At 38.3% G+C, this 13,169-nt stretch overlaps 1 long non-coding RNA gene across 1 annotated transcript; it reads right to left on the minus strand.

Moving 5' to 3' along the window:
• Window positions 1-10,894: 10,894 nt before the first annotated feature.
• On the minus strand, window positions 10,895-12,529 carry LOC140856558 (uncharacterized). Its single transcript, XR_012139894.1, has 2 exons — window positions 11,932-12,529; window positions 10,895-11,189 (listed from the first exon to the last, which is right to left on the minus strand). It is a non-coding gene; the product is annotated as an uncharacterized lncRNA (long non-coding RNA).
• Window positions 12,530-13,169: the final 640 nt, after the last annotated feature.

Genomic DNA, 13,169 nt, shown 5'->3' on the forward strand with positions numbered 1-13,169 from the left:
AATTACTTTTTCGGAAGATAATATTCGAAAAATTCAAACTCTCCATGATGATGCTATCGTTGTTTCAAGGATGATAGCAAATTATGATGTAAAAAAAAAAATTAGTTGATAATGGAAGCTCAACAAATGTTCTGTTTTACTTGACTTTCTCTCGAATGCGACTACCGATTGATTGACTCAGGAGAGTCTCAACGTCATTAGTCGATTTCACTAGAGATGCAGTTACCGTGGAAGAAAAAATTACTCTCACGCTAACTGTCGGAATAGATCCACAATAGAGTACTATTTTCTTAACATTCACAGTTGTCCGAGTTCCTTCAACTTATGATGCCATACTTAGACGACCTGGACTTAACGCTCTGAGAGCAATAGTCTCAACATATCATCTATTGATCTGATTTCCAGCAAGAAATGGAGTCGGAGAGATGCGTAGAGATCAACAACTTATCCGATGTTGTTTTCTGATCTCCACACAGAATAATCAATCTGAAGACTCTTTATTCGTTGACAAACTGGACCAAAGAAAAATAAAGAAAGGGGTGAACCAACCAAGCACTTGGTTTCCATCCAACTAAAAGAAGAAGATCGTGAGAAGACGGTCTAAATTGGATCGCAGTTGCCTGATCCAGAGCAACAACAACTAATAAATCTACTAAGAGCAAATGTCGATATTTTTGCTTGATCGACTACTGACATACGAGGCATTCCTCCGAGGATAATAATCCATCAGCTAAACATTGATCCAAAGGTTAGATCGATGAGACAAAAAAAGATCATTTGCTTCTGAAAGGCAGAAGATCATTGATGAAGAAGTCGACAAGCTCTTTACAGCGGGCTTCATCAAAGAAGCAAATTATCCTGATTGGCTCGTCAATATAGTGATGGTGAGAAAAACCAATAGAAAATAGAGAATGGAGAATCTGCATCGACTATACAAATCTAAATGAAGCCTGTCTGAAGGATAGTTTTCTTTGCTGAAGATCGACCAATTAGTTGATTCAACTTCAGGATACCAACTCTTAAACTTCATGGACACCTTTGTAGGCTATAATCAGATTCGGATGGCACCTGAAGACGAGGAGCACACAGCCTTCGTAATTGACAAAGGCATCTACTGTTACAAAGTAATGCCATTCGGTTTAAAAAATATTGGAACTACTTATCAACGACTAGTCAACAAAATATTCAAGGTACAAATCGGACAAAATATAGAAGTCTATGTGAATGATATGCTAGTAAAATGTCCTCAAACTTCTGATCATGTTCGAAATTTGAAAGAAGTCTTCAGCACACTTCGACGATATCAGATAAAATTAAATCCAACCAAGTGTGCAATCGGAGTGACTTCTGAAAATTTTTTTGAATTTTTTGTGTCACAACGAAGAATCGAAGCCAATCCTAAAAAAATAAAGGCTATCGTCAACATAAAGCATCCAAGCTCGAAGAAAGAGATATAATAGCTCAATAGAAGGATCGCCGTACTCAGTCGATCCATCTCAAGATCGACAGAAAAATGCTTGTCTTTCTTCAAAATCTTAAGACAAGCAAAAGACTTCACATGATCAGATGAGTGCCGACAGTCCTTCGAAGATCTAAAACAATATCTAACATCTCCACTGCTACTTACAAAATCAAAAATTAGAGAAATTTTATATCTCTATTTGACAACTTCAACAGAAGCAGTTAGTTCGGTACTCATTCAAAAGGATGAAAATCGAATTCAACGATCTATTTACTACACCAACAAGATGCTTCACAATGCCAAAATAAGATATTCAAAGACGGAGAAGATGGTCTATGCTCTAATCATATCATTGCAATGACTTCACCCATACTTCCAAGCACATCTCATTGTCGTCTTAACAGGCCAACCGTTGAAGGTGATTTTGTACCGACCTGATACTTTAGGTTGAATGATAAAGTGGACAATAAAACTTAGTAAGTTTGACATCCAATATCGTCCACGTCCATCGATGAAGGCACAAGTGTTAGCCGACTTCATCGTCGAGTGTACTATACCTGACAATAATCCTGAGGATAAATCGAATGACAAAATAAAATCAGTTAAAACTTTCAAGCCTAAATCAATATCGACGTGGATGTTACATATTAACGGAGCATCCAACACATAGGGTAGTGGAGCCGATCTCATCCTTATTAATTTCGAAGGGATGGTAACCGAGTACGCCCTTCGATTCAATTTTAAACCTTCAAATAACCAAACCGAATATGAAGCTCTCCTAGCCGGTTTGAAGATTGCCAAAGAGCTTGATATCGACAATCTAAAGGTCTTTATCAACTCACAATTGATTACCGAACAGGTTAAAGATGAGTTTGAAGCCCGAGACCCCCTTATGATGAAGTATCTTCAGAAGATGAAAGATCTAATATCAATCCTAAAATATTTTGTGATCTTTCACATCTCAAGGACAGAAAATGCTTGAGCCGATGCACTTTCTCGACTCGCAACCACTTTATTTAACTCGCTGGGTCGAACATTTGTCGAATGTCTTGAACAACCAAATATTGATAAAGTCGAAGAAGTGCTGCAAGTCAATGATGAGCCAAGCTAGATGGATCCAATCATCCAATACTTGATTGATGGAACTCTACCAACAGACCTTTCAAAAGCCAAATGACTCAAATGGACGGCCTCACAATAATTTTGATGAATGACCAACTTTATAAAAGGTCGTTTTCTTTTTCCTTACTGAAGTGTTTAAGACCTACAGATGCCGACTATGTACTTTGAGAAGTTCACGAAGAGATTTGTGAAAATCACTTGGGAGACAAATTTCTGGCTTATAAAGTCTTACGACAAGAATATTATTGGCCCACCATGAAGAAAGATACAGCTAAACTTGTCCGAAGGTATGAACTATGTCAGAAATATGTAAATATACAATACCAACCGGTCAATTAGTTGACACCAATTATTGCACCATGACCCTTCACACAGTGGAGAATTGACATACTTAATCATTTTCCTCCGACATCGGGTCAGAAAAAATTTATAGTGGTTGCCGTTGATTACTTCATCAAATGGATAAAAGCTGAACATCTGACACAGACCACTGAAAGTAAGATGAAAGACTTCATTCAGAAGTCAATCATATGCAGATTCGATCTACCACATACTATTATCACTGACAATGGTCGACAATTCGATAATCAAAACTTCAAAAAATTTTGTATAAAATTTTATATTATGCACAAACTCATATCAGTCGACGATCCACAATTCAATGGTAAAATGGAAGTGACAAACTAAACAATCCTGCATGGACTCAAAACCAGACTGAATGAAGCTAAAGGCCTCTGGGTGAAGAACTATATCTGATCTTATAGACATATTGAACAACTCCTTGCATACCAACAAGAGAATCGCCATTCAATCTGGCCTATGGAACAGAAGCAATGATCCCACTTGAGATCGCATTACTATCAGCAAAGATGGAACAATACAGTGAGCCGACCAATTCAAAATATCGGAGAGCTGATCTAGATTTACTTCCAAAAATCCGACAGTAAGTTCAAGTTTGAATGGTAGTATATCGATAAAGAATAGTCCGGTATTATAATACAAAAGTTAAGCCGAAGGTCTTCCATCTAGGAGATTCGATCCTAAGAAAAGCAGAAATTTCAAAATCTCTGGATCAGAAAAAATTATCTCCAAATTGGGAAGGATCCTACAGAATAATCGAGATACTTAGACCGAGCACATATCGACTGAAAACTCTTGAGGGAATAGCTATTCCTCGAATGTGGAATGTTGACAACTTAAAAATGTATTATCAATAAAATTGTTCATATGTACAGTGCTCAGAATGAAATATTGAATTTCATAATCACAAAATTTTTGACCAACTACAAAGTGACATTAGAATGATAAATGGACGATCAATTCCTATCGACTATATTTCAATTTTTCACTATAAAAACCGACATATCGATTATATCTCAGTTTTCACTGTAAAAGCCGATATACTGACTGTATCTTGGTACCGACTATATCTCAACTTTTCATTGTAAAAGCTGACTCAAATTGAATGACTATTTATGCCGACTTAATTTTAACTAAGCAAAATACTATGCCAATACGATCCAGATTGAATTAGAACTATACCGACTTGACTACAGTCAATCGAAGGATATTCGACTTGCCATCGTTTATCAAATAACTAGACATATTGACTTGACTACGATCAGTCAAAAGATATTCGACTTATCACCGTTTATCCTAATACGTAAAAGGTAAAGTATGTCAATTGATATTCAACTAACGAATAATTCTACAATTACTACTGAACGATTGATTCACCGATCGATATTCGATAGTCAAACTACGATTCTACGATATTGCAGGTACACAGAAAGGAAGAAAGAGTTTGTATTTGGAAAAATTCTTTCATTCATAGAAAGAAAAGTTATAAAAATTAGACTAAAATTCGATTACAAAATTTTTTCAATTACAAAAAGAAAAATAAAAATGCTACACCGATCACTAGTCGTTGTCTTCATCTCCTTACTCCGGTGCAGCATCGGCGACTGAAACAACTTCTAGTGCAGTTGATGCGTCATCTTCGATCGGCACAGCTCCTTCTTTAGCAGCTTCATCTCCCAAGGTAGGAGGAATGATGCTACTCAAGTTTAAGTTTGGATACAATTTTTCGATCGCATCTCGACCGTCCTCGTACCCGACATAATATGAAGCAAACCCACCTTCAAAGATTTCTTCTTTGAATTCTTCCAAATTCCTAAAGTTCTCGACAGCTTGGCTCAGAACTTTCCTCGCCGACTCTACTTCAGCTCTCGTGAAGGCCAACTCAGCATTGATCAATACCAGCCTTTCTAGAGTGACCCGATGCCTTCCACGCTCCGCTTCAAGTTCTTCAATGCAGCCATCCCTCTCTTGTCGGAGCTGATGGATATAGTACTTCTTACTCCTAATCCAAAACTCAAGGGATGAGATGTTCTGACGAGCCGACTCAAGTTCGGCTCTGGAGGATTGTAGATCGACCGTCATTCGAAAGATCTGCTCTTGAAGTTCCTTCTCTCATTCAGTTGCTGCCTGGAGTTGTTCGACGGCAGTATTCTTTTTAACGATGACGGCCACCACCTTATCCATCCATGATCGATGAAAGTCAACAATCTTTCGATAACCGCTCTCTAGATCATGCATGTCATGTGCCCACTGAAAGTAGAAGATAAATTAATTTTGATAAAAAAAATATCAAAAAATTTATCCCGAGTATTATCGGGTAAAAAGAAAAAAATATTTCAGCGACAGTCCAGTTCTTCCTATTCTCTCGATCAATCGAAATAAGAGCAGCTTCGATAAGCCATTTGGCCAACGTCAGATTGGCCAAGGCTAACTCACCCTTGAAAATTCGAATGTCGAAAAGAGTGGAAGGCCTGCAGATGACCTGTCATCGGCTGAAATCGCTGGCGCCTTCCTCCGATCTCCGATCGGCAGTCCCGTACTTGAGAATGCTAGGAAGTCGGAGCTCGACTACGCCCAAGAACATTTCGCTGGAGGAACGACTGGTGCAGCCACAGACTGCTCGGGTTCGGTCACGACTCCCACCCTGGTCCGAACCTCTGCTAATGGAGCCGTCGATCATACTATTGCAGCTCCGTCCTGTCCTGCCATCCCATCTTCAACAGACAATGCCTTAAGAAGCATTGTCGGGGCCGACAATGCCAAGACTGGTTAGCAAACCATCTCCGATGGAATGTCAGATTCCCTCGTCAGTACCGATGGAGTAGTGACTCGATCCTTCTTCGATGGTCGGAAAGATCCAGCTTCAGCTGCTACCTTCTTCTTGACAGCGTGCGAGTGGATATCAGTAACCGACACTCGTGCTCTTGACTGTATAGCTACAATCAAAACAAAGAGATCAGTATAAAATTCAGAAACAGATAAGAAAAATAAAGTAACCGACTATGTTATACCTAAAAAATAACCGAACTAAGTTCGATATCGTAGAGAGCTTATTCGGTCATCAACTCTCGTTGCGGTGGAACTGTCATGTCTTTCAGTCGGAGAAAATCTTTTCGATCATCGACTTCCATCCGACTGTTCTCATTGGGGCCAGTCCTTGGATCACCCCAGCACGAAAGAAAGCCCCAAGGAGAAAAAAAGAGACGAAAAAATTAGTTTTTCCATCCATGAATAGACAATGAAAGATCGATGATAAAAGAAAAGCCTTTCCTCGAGTTGAAGAACCACCAACTCTTGACCTTCAGATGAGGACGAAGGACAAAGAAAGATCGAAAAAGGAAAGGACGATGAACAATCGGTATAAGCTGACACAACAGAGCAAAGCTGATGATCAGTCGGATAGAATTCGGGACCAACTGAGCAGGATAGAGGCCATAATAATCAAGAAGATTCTGGACGAACTCTGAAATCGAAAATCGAAGACCGACCCGAAGATCTTCGACATAAATTACGATATGGTCTGGAGGAGAAGAATTCATCCGACCGTTCGAATCAGGAGCGGAAAGCTGATACTGCTCTGGGATATAGTACTGTTCTTCGAGCCGTTCAATATTGGATTCGGATAAAGAAGAAGCTTCCATTTTCGAACTCAAAGGAGAGTCATTGGTCGAATTTTCCGACTGACTATCCCGAGAAGAAGAAGTTTTTCTACTAGCTATGAAAAATGGAGAACTAGAAAAAGAAAATCCTAAGAAGAGAAACCCTAGAAGAAGAAAAGGAGAACTCAACCTGAAATTAAAAGTGATGCAAGAAACAGAACTCGAAGCTCCTAGTGCTAGGGCAACTTTCCAACAGAACCTTCTATTGCAGAGGATGATGACAATTACAAAATAAAATCTGAATGAAAGCGACTGTATATATATAAGACCCCTCAACGGTCTAGATGAAATCGATCAAATCCAGATCTCCTCAGATGTCGACATATGGCGACATCAAGACCGATCATTGATCGGACAGTTCGACGCACCTGCTCCTAGATCGTGTCACTTCACTGTTATCTGCGTGAATAACTCAGAGCCAATAATGTTTGGACATGTGGTCAAGATCTACTAGTCAGAATCAAATTGTCCAAATTTTCTGGATGCCAAAGTATCTTTCCAAAATGACAGCCCAATAATGATCGAAACAGCAAAATAGCTGGAGATCTCTCGTATTCCAAACAATCATTAATATCAACAGCTGAGTCGGGGCTCGAGGCAGTATGTGATAACTCCCTTCATCCAACATGACAGATCACATGATAATATACACATCAAACCATCTTGGACTTGGAAGTAGGGGACAATTGTTGGGATAATTCAACCAACCCTCGACTCCAACTCTACATCGATCTTATAAACACAGTATGCCGACTCACAATCCGCTAACCGACCGATAGTCCGCTGTTCTCAACCATCAATGGACAACTACGATGACTTAGTTAATATCCGACTGATGACCATCGACATATTAGAGTTACCGATCGATACTCATTCGGACCTATCGACATATAGTCGGTTTATCTTTTCACGATCACATAAGGCCAGAATGTGCGAAACCTACATATCTAACCGTTATAAACGGTTATCAACTATGGATCACGATCATTAGTGGGCATAAACAGCCCATTAACTCCATGATTATGGTCTGATAATTTAATGCCATAAAAAACAGGACCACATGCTCGATGATTATATCTGAATCATTTATAAAAAGAAGGTAAATGAACAACATTGGTAAAGCAATTCTGAGTTGAGACTCTATCATTTCAAAATTCTTATCTGCTGTTCATCACTCTCCACTGACTTAAGCATCGGAGAGTCTCCGTCGGACACAATTTCAATCAGTAAAAATTTCTTTTACGAATACTCTTCTCCGACAACGGACGTAACAGGAGATTGACCGTAATAGATATAATAATAATAAATATATTTTCATTATCTAAACTCTAGCAATACCAGCTAATACTTTGTACATTTCACACCTTTCTCGCAACTTAGTGTGGTAGGGTGGCTACATTTTATAAGGGTAAAGCTGGAATTTCCAGCCTTTCTTCATCTCCTGCAGAACAACTAATTACCAAAATTGACTTCATGTTAAAGAGGAAGTGGGTTTGGGAACCTTTTCTCACTACATGGAGAACTACTGCAATAATGGATAGAGAGAGAGAAATTTAATTTGCTAACAGAACATCTAAAATATTGTGTCATAAATATTTGAAGAGACTCCATCAGAACGAGGATCTCAGATATCTGTTGAGGATCAAAAAGGAGGAGTGCAAGGCCCAAGATAACATTGGCTGGAATTATTAGGAATGGAAAATAATTTTGTTTTGAAGGTATATATTTTAAACAAACTTGGAGTTTGTATCCAACATTTCTGTATTGCTCTGCTTTGGGCAATTCACAATTGTCCAGGTGATTAGGACCGACTGCAAAGGAATTTCAAATTTCTTTTATCAAACTTAACCATCAATTTGAAGCTCAAAGTATCGTGTAGAATCTCAAACATGATTAAAAATGTCATCTCATGAGCATGATGAAAAAAAAATTTATTCATGAAAAGAAAAAAGCTATACCATAAGATATCCTTAAAATGAGGGGAGCATGTGAAGATTCATACAAGCATATATTTTATCTTATATCAGCTATGCACTAGATAGACTTTAGATATTTATATAGAGCTAACGAACTTAAATAATACATTCTAGCTAGTCTTTTTGGAAAGGTCCTGAATTATTACAATAAGAAATATATCTTCCATCTCTTTTATTATCATCTTGTAATACTTAATTTTTTGCATGGAAAGTTGTAGAATTTGATTATCTATTAAAGTGATAATGGTTAATGACAAATAGTAAAGTTTTTCTTATTATATCATCAAGCTTACAACATTGGCAACAATGCCATTTGCACAAGTCAAAGAAGTTAGATATGAAATTCTCAGGAGCATTCGAACAAGAACCAACACTCAATGTTCATATAAAAGACTTCAACACAATTGGAGAGTGAAAACCAGAAAATACAGTTCCATATGCCTTTAGTAGATGATGAAATGGAAAATGTATCCTTGTTATAAACAAATATAATGAACAAGCATATCCTTGTTAGCACTGGAAAATGTATGATTACTGCATAAAACCAATTTTTAGTAATATACTAACTGGAATAAATGCAAAGTGTTAGAATTTGAATAGTTGATAGATAACAAATCAAAAGACAGATCCAAGCCAAGTCAGCAGACTTTGAACTATAAGATCTGATTAAAGGAAAAGCATAAGTCTCAATTGAAGTTAGCTGCAAAAACACAAAAATGATATTGAGAAGATTAAGAAAATTGAGATGAATAGCAGAACAAAGATTCATAGTGTAAATTTTTGATTCTATAACTGATGATATGGTTTATGCATAAACTTTACTCTAGTTAATAGCAGGAACTAAAGCCACCAAACTAATTTTCTTAAGATTCAGGATGAAGTTTTCTTTCCTCAAAAAACTTCCATTGTAATTACAGCTTTTAAGAGATCTACACTTATATATAAACTAATTAAACAATTATTTGGTACAATGTGGTGATGCAAAGTTACTGACATTGTTAAACATTAACTACAATATAAAATGTGTTCATTGATGTATAAATAGAAAATTATTTGTTCATCAATACATAATCTATATCTCCAATTCAAAACTCTAGCTACATGGATTAAATACCAAGATTTGAAAAAAGCTTTTAATAATCTTGGACATTTGATTCCAGCTGAATTTACAATGATGACAGTTGATGGCTCATCTCTGTAGGTAACTCCTACAACTGACTCGCAGTGTTTGAGAAGCTGGTAAGCGATCACACTGATCAGTAGTAATTTTATCAACAACCTTAAGGTACTGTTTGGTTATGCAGGTTTAGTAAAAATATATTTTTTCTAAGATCCATGTCTGCAGAATCTTATGAAGTTGCTGTTTGGGAAAGATTTTTCAACAGTTATAGATATTCCAGGTATTCCACAAATCCACAAAAATAGGTTTTACAAGAGACCTGGGGTTCCATGTTTTTCTCACACAGGTTCTCCCATTTTTGTTAAAATCATGTCTTTACAAAAGTCTAGTTTTCTGAAAACAACTTTTATAAAACTGGCGACCAGACAGTAGCTAAAAGGCAAAGCAGAAAACCTGGGCATAATATGTGACTTGGACAACAAACTTGATACGAACCAGGAAATGAATCAATAGTGGTGGATGTGCCAAAGACAATATCAGTTATCATGATTCGAAGTGCTAGATGAAGCATTATTATGGAGTGGTGTCAATGGTATCACAATGAAGTGATTGCATAAAGATGCTGTTTCAAGTTGGTAGTAGTTTAACTCATTGAATGAAAAACCATGCATGGTCTGCTTGCTGGAAATCTATAAAAAGAACAGCATTGGACAATTCACTCCAGCACTCTAGCATAGCTCAGAGTCTGGTTAATTAGTTGCAATAATTGTATTTCTTTGCAGGGCTGATATACTTTTGCCTCCTGAAAAATCACAAAGCCATTCTTAATTGGTTCCTGCAAAACAGGAGAAAAAATATCCAGGTTGCAACAAATAAATTTGGTTGTATACTTAAATTTTCAACAAACTCAACTTCCACATGGACAGTCAATGTTAATCAATCAAGACCTCTATAGTTTGAAGGAAAAAAATGTCATATAGTAAAGGCCCAAATGAAAAGAAACCAGCAAATCATGATATTTTATCTAAAAACAGTATAGTACTCCATTACTGATTAAAGAAGGATAAATAGGCAAACGTCAGTCAAAGCTGCAACTAGATGACGCATTAAACTGCTTTCTGTTTAAAAGAAAAGAAAAAAAATCTAAGCCATAAAAAAAGAAATAGCGAAATAAATAAATTAGTACGCGAAACGCTGCAAGAAGCTCTACCTCCATGATATATTAGCAACTAGCTGCAGAAGTTAATTAAATAGTAGAAAAAAATAGTAGATCATAAATTGATAAGTTTCTTGTCGGTATCTAGCAAACAAATGCATAAAAGAGTAAAAGCAACAGCAAACAAAGAAAGCAGTCTTCCGCAACCATAGTTGGCACTGTCTTCCATGATGCCACCCTTGTCAGCCCTCATGTCCTCCACTCCCTCCTCCAATCCCATGGCTTCCTCAAGTCCACCTTCCTCTTCTCCTGCGCTGCCACCACCTTCTCCCCGCTGACCAAATAAAGCAGAAAATGTTAAACCAAAACAAAAGAAACAATTCAAATCTTGTTACTGTAGGCTGACCATGCTGCATATTGAAGCTACAAAGAATGGTTTATGCCCTTTTTGTTTGATCCAGATACTAGAAATTTATCCCTAATGCAAGTTTTGGGATAAATGATCTTGTTTTTAAGAATCACATAGAGTGTTAGGCTAAAGAGTCCCAACTTTCCGATGAATGATGCAACTAAACTAAAACTACATTACTCAAATTAAGTAAGCTAAACATCTTCAATGGGCAAGATAACTGAAAATCTTCCTAACTGCTAAAGGAAAGCAGAAGTGTTTCATTAAGCCATCAAGGACCGTCTTCCTCCAAATATTAATGGATTCACAGAGTAAAATCAAGAGAATTCTCCCGAAATAATTCAGCTTTTGGATAGTAATAATCCATCTTTTTGCAATAGCATGATGTTTCTTGACACAACCAATGAGATACGGAAGGTTGCAAGAAAATAAGTCGTCAACTGAATGAAGCTAGATCTCTATTTTTTGAAAAATTATTGATAATAATAAGAAGAAGTAAACATAGTGCCCATCCAACATAAAATTATGATAGCATCATTCGATCCAAATTTAAGCCTTAATTCAGTCTTTTCCCGAGTCACAAGAATCAAACTTCATGGCTAAGAATTAAACCTAGCATAGAGCTTATTATTAAAGTTAAAGGAAATTTGTTTGTCTTATACGTAACTGTTTTCTTGAAGCTTGAACAGAGGATCCGAACTCTTCCTACGACCACGAAACTTTTTACGATGCAGGCAGAAGGAAGCTAATGGACGCTTCGTTTGAGGGAGTCCCCACCCTTCCTCTCCACCGCCCAGGCTGCCGTCACCGAAGGCGACGCCGTGCGTCGCCACCCTATCAGACGCCCCAATCCACCTTTTGCACCGTTTGATGTGTTGAGAGGCCACCCGGACGGTGGGGAGGAAGAAGATGCCTATGGCATCGGAGTCGGAGAAGTTGGGATGGTATAACGCTTGAAATTGGGGTCCGCAAGGGAGAGGGAAGAGGCAAGCAGAAGAATGTGGAGGCAAGGAAGAACTTTAGTTGGGGTCGCCGGCGACCTAGACAGAGGGGGGGGGGGGGCTCAGTAGTAGGGGTTGGGGAAAACCGGAGGAGGAGATCGGGGGAACCGTCCGTTAGGATTGCCGAGAAGGCGGACACGAGGAACTCGCGGTGGCGGAAGCGTACGGGGGAGCTCTCCGGCACGGAGATCGTCGGCAGTGCCTGCCCGACTTTAGGATGGTGGCGGGGTGGGCGGAGGTGCTGCGCTGGAACCGGGGAAAGAGCTCTTCGGGCCTCATATCCGAATGTCCCCATATTATCTTACCGTGCAGATCTTCTTCTGCATAGAAATTTTATGCGACCAAAGGCTTTGGGATTTCAAGTGTCCGCATATTATATTCCCATGAGAACATGTTCCGCCTAAGAATTTTATGCACGAAGGGATCCCAGGTGCCAGGTGTCCGTATATTTTTTATATGCATGAGAAAAATTTCGCATAAGAATTTCATACGCCCAACGGGTTTCAAGTGCCTGGCATTAGCATATTTTTTCTATGCGGACGTTCAAATTCACGCATAAGCATTTTATGCGCTCATTGTTTCTAGGTGCCCGGTGGCCGGGTACTTTTTTATGTAGATGTAAGTGAGCATAAGAATTTTATGCGGGCAACTGATTTTTCGAGGGCCTGATGTCTTCATATTTTTTCCTGTGCGGACATTCTTCCGCATAGAAGTTTTATGCACCGGCGTATAACGTATGCCCAATGTCCGCACATTTGTCTTGTGCGGATGAAAATCCGCATATAACTTTTATGCACACGTGGGCCGGAGGTTTCAAGAGTTCGCATATTATCTTTTCTATGCGGGTTTTTTTTTTTTTTTTTTCTGCATAAGAGTATTATGCGGCCCACTGTTTTTAGGTACC

Source organism: Elaeis guineensis, chromosome 3 (assembly GCF_000442705.2).
Source record: "Elaeis guineensis isolate ETL-2024a chromosome 3, EG11, whole genome shotgun sequence".
Taxonomy (NCBI): Eukaryota; Viridiplantae; Streptophyta; class Magnoliopsida; order Arecales; family Arecaceae; genus Elaeis; species Elaeis guineensis.